Genomic DNA, 9,720 nt, shown 5'->3' with positions numbered 1-9,720 from the left:
CCCGTCTCGAGCCCCGGGTCCCCGAGTCTCCAGCCCCCTCCGCCAAGTCTTCGTCTCTGGGTGGATTCTTCAGCCCCAGGGAAACTTCGGAGTGGAGACCGGAGGAAGGGGCGCTAGGAGGAATGGGAGCGACGCGGGCCGTTCGCCCCCGCCCCACCCCGTGTCTGGGGGTCTTTGGTTGGCCGCCCTCGGGCTCTTTCCTCGGAGGCCACTCTGGAGGGCAGACGCTCTCACACGCAGACATTTATTCATTCAACAGATATTTATTAAACGCTCGTTGCCAGTCGCTGGGATCGAGTAGAGAGCAAAACATATTCCTGCCCTCGGGGAGCTTCCTGTCGGGTTCACAGACACACACGCACGCACAGGGACTCAGAGCCCCAGAGACACACACCGAGGCACCCACAGACACGAGCTAACTCCCAGCTTCAGTCACACCACTGACCCTCCCAGAGACACGAACCTCCGCTCTAACCCCGCGGGTGCGCTTAGAGACCCACGAGAGTTAGAGACCCGCAACCACGAGGTGCTCACGAACACCAGTTACACTTGACCTCTAGGCACGCACACAGACACACAAGGTAACTCACACGCAGCACTCCAGAGGACTAAAGTCCCTGCAATTGGGTCTGGGGGAGAAGTGAGGGGCGTCGGCCCAAAGGCTTCTTCCCAAGACCTGTGTGGGCAAAGGGGGGGGTGAGATCTGACCCCCAAAAACTTCCTAAAGGAGGGCGACTCCCGTGGGGACTAAAGGTCACCCGCCCCCTACAGCGGGAGTTCGGGTGGCGTAGGAGAGAAGGCAGCCCTGGGGACTTCAACGACACTTCAAAGACCTCGCGGCCAGGAACGCTTCCTGCGGGGGAGGGGCAAACAGAGGAGAAGGGAAGACGGGCCCGGGGACTGGGGGTGGAGGAGGCCGCCTCTCCTTCGGCGCACTGCCCCCTGGCAGACTCTTCCGCCGGGTCCGCCTCCTTTTCACCAGCACCTGTTCAACCGGAACATCAAGGGCCTGGGGCCCGCCGCGGCCCCCCGTCGGCTCTTTAGTACCTTTCATCCGGGAAGGGAGGTGAATCCCCGCCCAGGAGGGGGGAGTAGGGCGGGGGAGAACTTGTCCTTGACCCGGTCTTTGGCGTCAGGGATTTACTCCCTTAATCCCGGAGAGGCGGGAGTTTGGGGAGGTCCGGGAAACTGAGTTCTGGGCTGCAGCCCCACACCTCCCCTCGCTCCGGTGGACACAGGGAATCTCGGAGGGCTGTCAGGACGAAGAGGCTACATCTACACAGGGCGGTGTAGGGGAAGCCCGTCTCTTCGACCTCCGTGCCTGGGAGTAGGGGCCGAGAGCCAGATTATTGCGATGACCGGAATCCCGGCGAGGACGGCCGCGCTCCGGTTCCTTGGTCAAATTTGTGAATTTCGCTAACACGAAAAGTTAAACAAGACACAGAGGAGAAACTGCACTTAGGGGGTTCTAACGAATTACCTTTACTAGCAAGAATAAAACTGCAAGAAAATTAAACGTAAAAATGTCAGTCCTAAATCATGCACGAGTTTCAGAATATTTGAATATTTCCTGTTGGGGCCCACCGCTGCCAAGGTGGCCGCAGTTTCGGGTTTCGCCTGACAGGGCTCACTAAAAGGTGCCTACGCCACAGGGGTGGACGACCTGGAAACAGGGGCCGGGAAACCTTTGTCTCAGGTCACCCTGCTCCGGGTTTGTCGCCTAAGTTTATGGGATGGACGGGAGACAACACTTGTAAGTTTAGCGTTTTGAGAACGTTGTTTCGTTTAATCCTCCCCACACCATTTTAGGATGGGTGTTCATGTCTCCCATTTTGTGGATGGAGCAACTGAGGTTTCGACGGGAAAAAGTGACTCGCCCAAAGTCACTCAGCCTGAAATCGGCAGAGTCGGGACTTGAACCCAGTCTGTGCCTCGCTCCGACAGGGGTTCCGCTACCACGCGTTGGTCGAGTGCGGGTGCGGAGCTGGGATGTCCGAGCATCCTCTACCAACCCATCCGCAAATGTTCCCTGCGAGGTCTGGAGAAACCCGGTGCCCCGCGGGCTGGGCTGGATTCGTGGCGGGTACCCAGGGTCGAGCTGTCAAGTTCAATCTCAAGCTTCCAACATTTATTTTCCTGAGCGCCCACTATGTGCCGATCCGCAAAAAACGAGCAAGAGCAGGAACCAGCCAACAAGTGGTTCAAGTTCATCGCGCTCTCCCCGGAGTAACTGAACACTGCTTTGGGGTGTCACGCAGACCCTGGCGGTGCGACTTTAGGCGAGTGACTTCACCTCTCCGAAATCCGGCTTGTCCCTCTGTAAATGGGGCATCAGTACCCCTGGGCAGGGGCTGCAGTGAACACCGAACGAAAATCCTTTTGTAAAGCGTGAAGGCACACAGTAGGTGCTCAATCCCTGCTCGTGCCCTCTCCGCCGCCCTATGCGTGCCAGGGCCGCGCGCTCCCGCTCCTGCTTCCCGCTTCCCGCATCTTCTCCCGTCTCGCGCGTCCCGCGGCGAAGGGACTGGGGCAGAGACGACCAAACAGAAAATTATTTCCGCCCGCTCGCCCCGCCCCGCCCGTCCCCGGAGCCAGAAGGGGATTGTGGGGCCGCCGCGGCCGCCGCCGGAGCCGAGCGGGGCGGAAGCGCGCGTCGCGCTGCTGCTCGGGCCCGACCGCGCCGGCCCGCACCTCCCGGCCCGGAGCTGCGGGCTGCGGTCAGGGCGGTCCCGGGGCTGTAGGCGGCTGCCGCCAGGCAAGTTTCCGCGAAGCCTGGCTCGCCGGTTCCGGGAACCAAGCGGGGGAGGCTGGAGGGTGTTGAGGTTTCGTTTCTGCCAGCCGACCGGGCGCTTGGTTTCGCAGGTGCCAGGGATCGGGGGTGCGACCTCTCCCTCTGGGCCATTAGACAGACCGGGGCTCGGGGAAGAGGCTGCGCCGACGCCCGAGGGTTTGCGTTTCCTTCGCGTCTCGTTTGCACACCATTTTATCCCCCAAAAGCAAAGCTTCTGACCTTCTGGGGGTTCGAAGAGGTTAAGTCACTTTCCCCCAGGTAATCCAGCCAGCGAAAGGCTTCAGCTGGGAGGGCCTCCCGCCTGGGCGGGGACCCGCTAGAGTCAGGCAGACCTAAGTTCGAGTCCCAGCCCTGCTACTTTCTTGCTTTGACCATGGATTAGTAGTGACTTATCTGGGACCCTCCGTTTCCCCATCGCAGACTGTAGTACCAACCTCAGGGCTGATGTGAGCAGTGACGATGTCAAGTGCCTGGCACAAAGAAGGGTGATTTCCCCATTAAAGGGTATGATTCGGAGGTGATCTATCTAGTAGGCCTGGGTGGCTTAGGAGGGTGGGTGTACAGTTTGTTTCCTAAGTCAGACACCCTGTGCAAGATGGAGGGAGGCTCTGTTTCAGGAGGAACTGGTGGGAGTGAGGGGATTTCCCTGACATTAGGAAGTCAGCAGTCATGATTATTGTAAATAGTGACTCTGCATATGTGGGAGTTTGGGCTTCTCAGGTCTTTCTACAGGAAGAACACAGTACTCAATATCAAATCTTGCCCTCTGCGGTTAGCTAGCTGCCTCAGTTTGCCAATCTCTAATATGGTGATAGTTGAATCCCCCTGCCTCCAGTCTACAGGATTTTGGTAACTCCACCTGGCCAAGGTCCCAGCAAGTGCTTTAAGAGCTGTGAGTGAGCCCAGGTAGTTCCCTGACTATGTTAGGGCATCAGGGACCTCCTTTGGGGAGCTAGAATGGGTAGGAAGGGAAGAAGTTCATGGGGTGAGATAGCATCTGCCCAAACTTTTTCCAGAGCTACGTGGACTCTAGCCCCAGCCCTGCCCCTAACCAGCAGTGTGACCTTGGGCAAAGCAGTTACCCTCTCTGGTATTTGGTCAGATGACCAGATCTTGAAAGTCCCCTTGGTGGTAACATTCTGTAAGTTGATGACTCCGCTTCTGGGGAAATTTCCAGGGTAAGCAATGACAGATGACTAGCACATTTGCCCTGCTGTGTTCCACTTTACCAGTTCCTCTTACAGCCTAATCTTTTTTTTTTTTTTGAGACAGAGTCTTGCTGTGTTGCCCAGGCTGGAGTGCAATGATGTGATCTCGGCCCACTGCAACCTCCGCCTTCTGGGTTCAAGTGATTCTCCTGCCTCAGCCTCCCAAGTAGCTGGGACCACAGGCACCCACCACCACGCACGGCTAATATTTTGTATTTTTAGTAGAGACGGGGTTTCACCATGTTAGCCAGGATGGTCTTGATTTCCTGACCTCGTGATCCCCCTGCTTGAGCCTCCCAAAGTGCTGGGATTACAGGTGTGAGCCACTGCACCTGGCCTTACAGCCTAATCTTCATCCCTCCTCTTATAGTTACCATCAGGACAGAAGTTTAAAAAGTTTAATTATTCAGTCTTTCAGCAGACACTCACTGAATCATCATGGGCTGGCCATGGGAGATACACAGATAGCACCTGGGGATGACAGACATAGGAAAGTATTAACAGATACATGGAGATACATGGTAGGTACACAGATAGCTAGTGGGGGTGACAGACATAGGGAATTATTAACTTCAGGATGAAAAGGGCTATGACAGTGCTATGAATGGTGCTGATACTGCAGGGAGGAAGTAACTGAGTTTATGGGGTCAGGGAGGGCCTGAACTGGGACCAAGTGGGTGAGGGAGAGTTTGCAGGCAGTTAAGGGGCAGAAGAGCATTCCAGGCAGGGGGAACAGCATGTTCAAAGGCGCAGAGGCGGCCGGGCATGGTGGCTCACGCCTGTAATCCCAGCACTTTGGGAGGCTGAGGCAGGTGGATCATGAGGTCAGGAGTTCAAGACCAGCCTGGCCAAGATGGTAAAACCCCATCTTTACTAAAAATACAAAAATCAGCTGGGCATAGTGGCAGGTGCCTGTAATCCCAGCTACTTGGGAGGCTGAGGCAGAGAATTTCTTGAACCCAGGAGGCAAAGGTTGTAGTGACCCAAGATCGCGCCACTGCACTCCCTGGATGACAAGAGTGAAACTCCGTCTCAAGAAAAAAAATAGAAAAATTAGCAGGGCGTGGTGGCGCATGCCTGTAATTCCAGCTACTCAAGAATCTCCTGAGGCAGGAGAATCGCTTGAACCCAGGAAGCGGAGGTTGCAGTGAGCTGAGATCACATCACTGCACTGTAGCCTGGGTGACAGAGCGAGACTCCATCTCAAAAAAAAAAAAAGGTGGGATGTTAAGAAGGATGTTCAGATGAACCCCATCCACTGAATCCATCCCCTAGGCTGTACCTCTGGGAGTCCTCCCCTCAGTCTTGCCTGGTGCAGCCAGGGTATTTGGTGGACGGGGCTGTCTGTACACTGAACAGTAGAACCCAGGAGCGGGGCAGGGTGATGGAGCTGGTAACAAACTGCTTTGGACGTGCTGACGTTGGGTGCCTATGGCAGTAGGCAGTTGACTATTTGTGTCTGGATCAGCAGAGAGGGTGAGAGGGAGAGCCGGATGTCCTGAGCAGCAGGAGAGTTTATGTTATAGAAGTCAAGGACATTTAAGGAGGAAGCAGTGCTAGGGTCACATGCCATTGAGAGGTTGAGGGAAGGAAGGGTTCTACAAGGAGGAGGTCCCTGGTGACCTCAGCCTGGAAGGTTCCAGGCACTGGTGGTGGTGGACGCTGACTGCAGTGGGCCAAACATGAATTGGGAGGGGAGAAGGGAGGAAATCATGGATTGGGAGGAAAGGGAGGAAATAGTGGAGAATAGCGCTAGGGGGATGGGAGGATCAGGAGGCAAGGAGCTTGGATGCAAGGATGGACACCTATGATGATGATGATGATGACAATAGCACCGATAACAGCAACAGCTCCTATTCGATGAGAATTTATTATGTGCCAAGCAATGTGCTAAGCATGTAGTATACTCCCTGCAACAAGATTGAGATAGGTTCTATTCTTGTTCCCATTTTCCAGAGCTACTCTAGTCCCAGCCCTGCCCCAACCAGCAGTGTGACCTTGGGCAAAGCGGTTACCCTCTCTGGTATTTGGTCAGGTGACCAGATCTTGAAAGTCCCCTTGGTGTTAACATTCTGTAGGTTGATGACTGTGCTCCTGTGGAAATTTCTAGGGCAAGGAAAGAGCAGTAGGTGCAAAAGTAGGATTTGCACCTCACTTTTTTTTTTTTTTTGAGACAGAGTTTCACTCTTGTTGCCCAGGCTGAAGTGCAATGGTGTGATCTCAGCTCACTGCAACCTCCACTTCCCGGGTTCAAGCGATTCTCCTACCTCAACCTCCTGAGTAGCTGGGATTACAGGCATGTGCCACCACGCCTGGCTAATTTTGTATTTTTAGTAGAGACGGGGTTTCTCCATGTTGGTCAGACTGGTCTCAAACTCCCGACCTCAGGTGATCCGCCCGCCTCGGCCTCCCAAAGTGCTGGGATTACAGGCACGAGCCACCGCGCCCGCCCTGGCTAATTTTTTTGTATTTATTTATTTTTTTTAGTAGAGATGGGGTTTCACTATGTTGGCCATGCTGGTCTTGAACTCCTAACCTCGTGATCTGCCCACCTTGGCCGCCCAAAGTGCTGGGATTACAGGCATAAACCATCGCGCCTGGCTTGGGCTGATCTTGACTCAGGTCAGGCAATCCTCCTGCCTCAGCCTCCCAAAGTGCTAGGATTACAGGTGTAAGCCACCATGCCCTGCTAGTACCCCCCCTTTTAACTAGGTGTCCATGGGGTTGGTCTAAATTATCAATCAGGGAGGTGTTCTGAGGCTAATTCAGAACTCATGTTTCCCTGCTCGCCAAGACTCTCCCTATCTGTGTGACACTACTGTTAATCCACTGTCATCTATGTAATCAGTTACCATTTGTTGACCCCCCTGACTATGTGCCGGATAATGGGCCAGGCACTGATGCTGCAGGAAGGATAAAAGCAGTTCTGGTCCTGCAAGTGCTTGGGGTTGAAGGGAATGCCGCTGGACAGGCAGTACAATATGCCTTATATTCAGGGATGGACCACCTGCAGAGGGAGTCTACCATGTTTAGAGGGTACAAGTGTTTGGTGGGGGAGGAAGGGAAGATGAGAGAAGACAGGAGGAAGGGGATCAGGACACCTCACACATGGCCCAGGCTTGATCCCAGGAGGATGAAATCCCATGGAAGATGCTGAGCAGCTGCACATGTGGTGACTTTTGCTGTGGCCACAGCAGAGTGGGCAGTTAGAGGGGTTAGAATGAAAGATGGAGCCGCTTTTGAAATTACTGCAAGTGCTAGAAGGGAAGCTGTGTAGGGCACTGATTTTTATGTGTTGTGTTCGAGCATCGGGATCAGTGTCTGGCACAGAGTAGGTGCTCAGCTAATACTTATTGAATGAATGAATGCTTGAACCTCTCTGGGAATGTCCGTGGGGGTGGAGAAGGGGGAGTTTTAGAGGGTGAAATCAAGAGAAGGGGATAATTGACAATTGGTGGTCATGGAGTAAGAGGGTGACTCCCAGGTTTCTGCCTGAAGCTGGAATCCTGAGGAAGGGAGGAAGAGCAGGGCTGGCAAAGGGCTGATGAGTTCAGTTTGGGGCTTGCTGAGCCTGAGGTCCAGTGGACTGTGACAGAAGGGGGTTGAGTATACGTATCATATTAAAAATTGTAAACAGCTTCTGAAGCATGTGTCATATATCCTGTGTCTACCTCTTCTGCCATATCCTTGATACTCTGAAAAAAATATTCAGAGGTATCTTTGAGCATTGTCAGCAATAGATGGTAACCGAAGCCCTGGAGCAGGTGAGATCATGATGGGAGGCTGTGCAGGTGCAGAGCGGAAAGCAGAAGGCCAGGTCAAGCGGCCCATGGAATGCCTGCACTGAAGAGGTGTCAGAGGGAGAGGAGCTGGGCTGGGAGCATGAGGAGTATCCAGACATGGAGGGAGAGCCTGAAACTCTCCCTCCATCGCTGGATACAAGCAAGTGGGGTCCTAGGAACCTGAGAGAAGACAGAAAGGAGAGAAGGAGTGTCTCTGCAGGGCAGGTGTCTCAGAGACGGGTGACCGATCCAGCATGGTGAAGGGGAATATAGCCCATCCTTCCTAGGGGCTGGGCTGTAAGGACAGCAGGGGAGATGGATGCAAGGTCAGAGGAAGGGTGGCATGAGTTTTTTTTAGGGGGAACAGTCTCAGGCATGATAGCTTGCATGGACAAGAGGAGGCGCTCTGCCATGCCAGAGAGAAGGGAGGAAGCAAAGCATGTGGACAGATGGGCGTGTGTGTATGTGTGAGATGAGCGTGTGTGTGTGTGTGTGTGTGTGTGTGTGTGTGTGTGTGTAGGATTTTTCTGCTTGATAGACTGTTATTTTATCTTTAAAAACAATTTTTTAGGCCGGGTGTGGTGGCTCACGCCTGTAATCCCAGCACTTTGGGAGGCCGAGGCAGGTGGATCACGAGGTCAGGAGTTCGAGACCAGCCTGGCCAAGATGGTGAAACCCCGTCTCTACTAAAAATACAAAAATTAGTTGGGTGTGGTGGCACATGCCTGTAGTCCCAGCTACTTGGGAGGCTGAGGCAGGAGAATCGCTTGAACCCGGGAGGTGGAGGTTGCAGTGAGCTGAGATCACACCATTGCACTCCAGCCTGGGTGACAAGAGCAAGACTCTGTCTCAAAAAAAAAAAAAAACATGCTTAGCCAGGATATGTTTCAGGTCCCTGGTGTCAGGGAAGTGCTCTGTAGCCTCAAAGCACAAATGTGGGACGCATTACACAGGCTGCCCAGTGGGAACTGTGTGCCCTGGTGAAGAAGGGGAATCAAAGAACAGAAAGGGAGTGGGAAGGAAGAACTGTGGTCACAGAGGGGCCACACAGCCCCAACTTTCTTAGTGGCCCCACCTGCCTCTGCTCTCAGGCTGGTTCCTTGGTGGCCCTGTAGATTCTGGGCCTGTGAGTGAACCATCCCCTCTTCCACCTGGAATGCCTCCCAGCTGTCCCTTGTCTCACTTCTTCCAAGGGAGCCTCTCAGACCTCCCAGCCCTGCTCTAGTCTCACTTCTTCCAAGGGGGCCTCTCAGACCCACCCTCTTTTTTTTTTTTTTCAGACGGAGTTTTGCTCTGTCTCCCAGGCTGGAGTGCAGTGACGAGATCTCAGCTCACTGCAACCTCCGCCTCCCAGGTTCAAGCGATTCTCCTGCCTCAGATTCCTAAGTAGCTGGGACTACAGGCGCCTGCCACCACACCTGGCTAATTTTTGTATTTTTAGTCGAGACGGAGTTTCACCATATGGGCCAGGCTGGTCTCCTGACCTTGTGATCTGCCTGCCTCAGCCTCGCAAAGTGTTGAGATTACAGGTGTGAGCCAACCACCACGCCCGGCCCTAAAAAAATTTTTTAAGGCCAGGCATGGTGCTTCATGCCTGTAATCTCAGCTCTTTTGGAGGCCGAGGCAGGTGGATCACTTGAGGCCAAGAGTTCGAGACCAGCCTGGCCAACATGGTGAAACCTTGTCTGTACTAAAAATACAAAAATTAGCTGGGTGTGGTGGTGCACCTCTGTAATCCCAGCTACTCGGGAGGCTGAGGCACGAGAATTGCTTGAACTTGGGAGGCGGAAGTTGTAGTGAGCTGAGATCGCGCCACTGCACTCCAGCCTAGGCAACAGAACAAGACTCAGTCTAAAAAAAAAAAAAATTTTTTTTTCTTTTTTTTAGGCCAGGTACTTTGAGAGCACAGGGCAGGAGGAAATACTTGAGCCCAGGAGTT

The sequence above is a fragment of the Pongo abelii genome, chromosome 19 (assembly GCF_028885655.2).
Source record: "Pongo abelii isolate AG06213 chromosome 19, NHGRI_mPonAbe1-v2.0_pri, whole genome shotgun sequence".
In the NCBI taxonomy this organism is placed as follows: Eukaryota; Metazoa; Chordata; class Mammalia; order Primates; family Hominidae; genus Pongo; species Pongo abelii.
Note: the sequence above shows the minus strand (reverse complement) of the source record.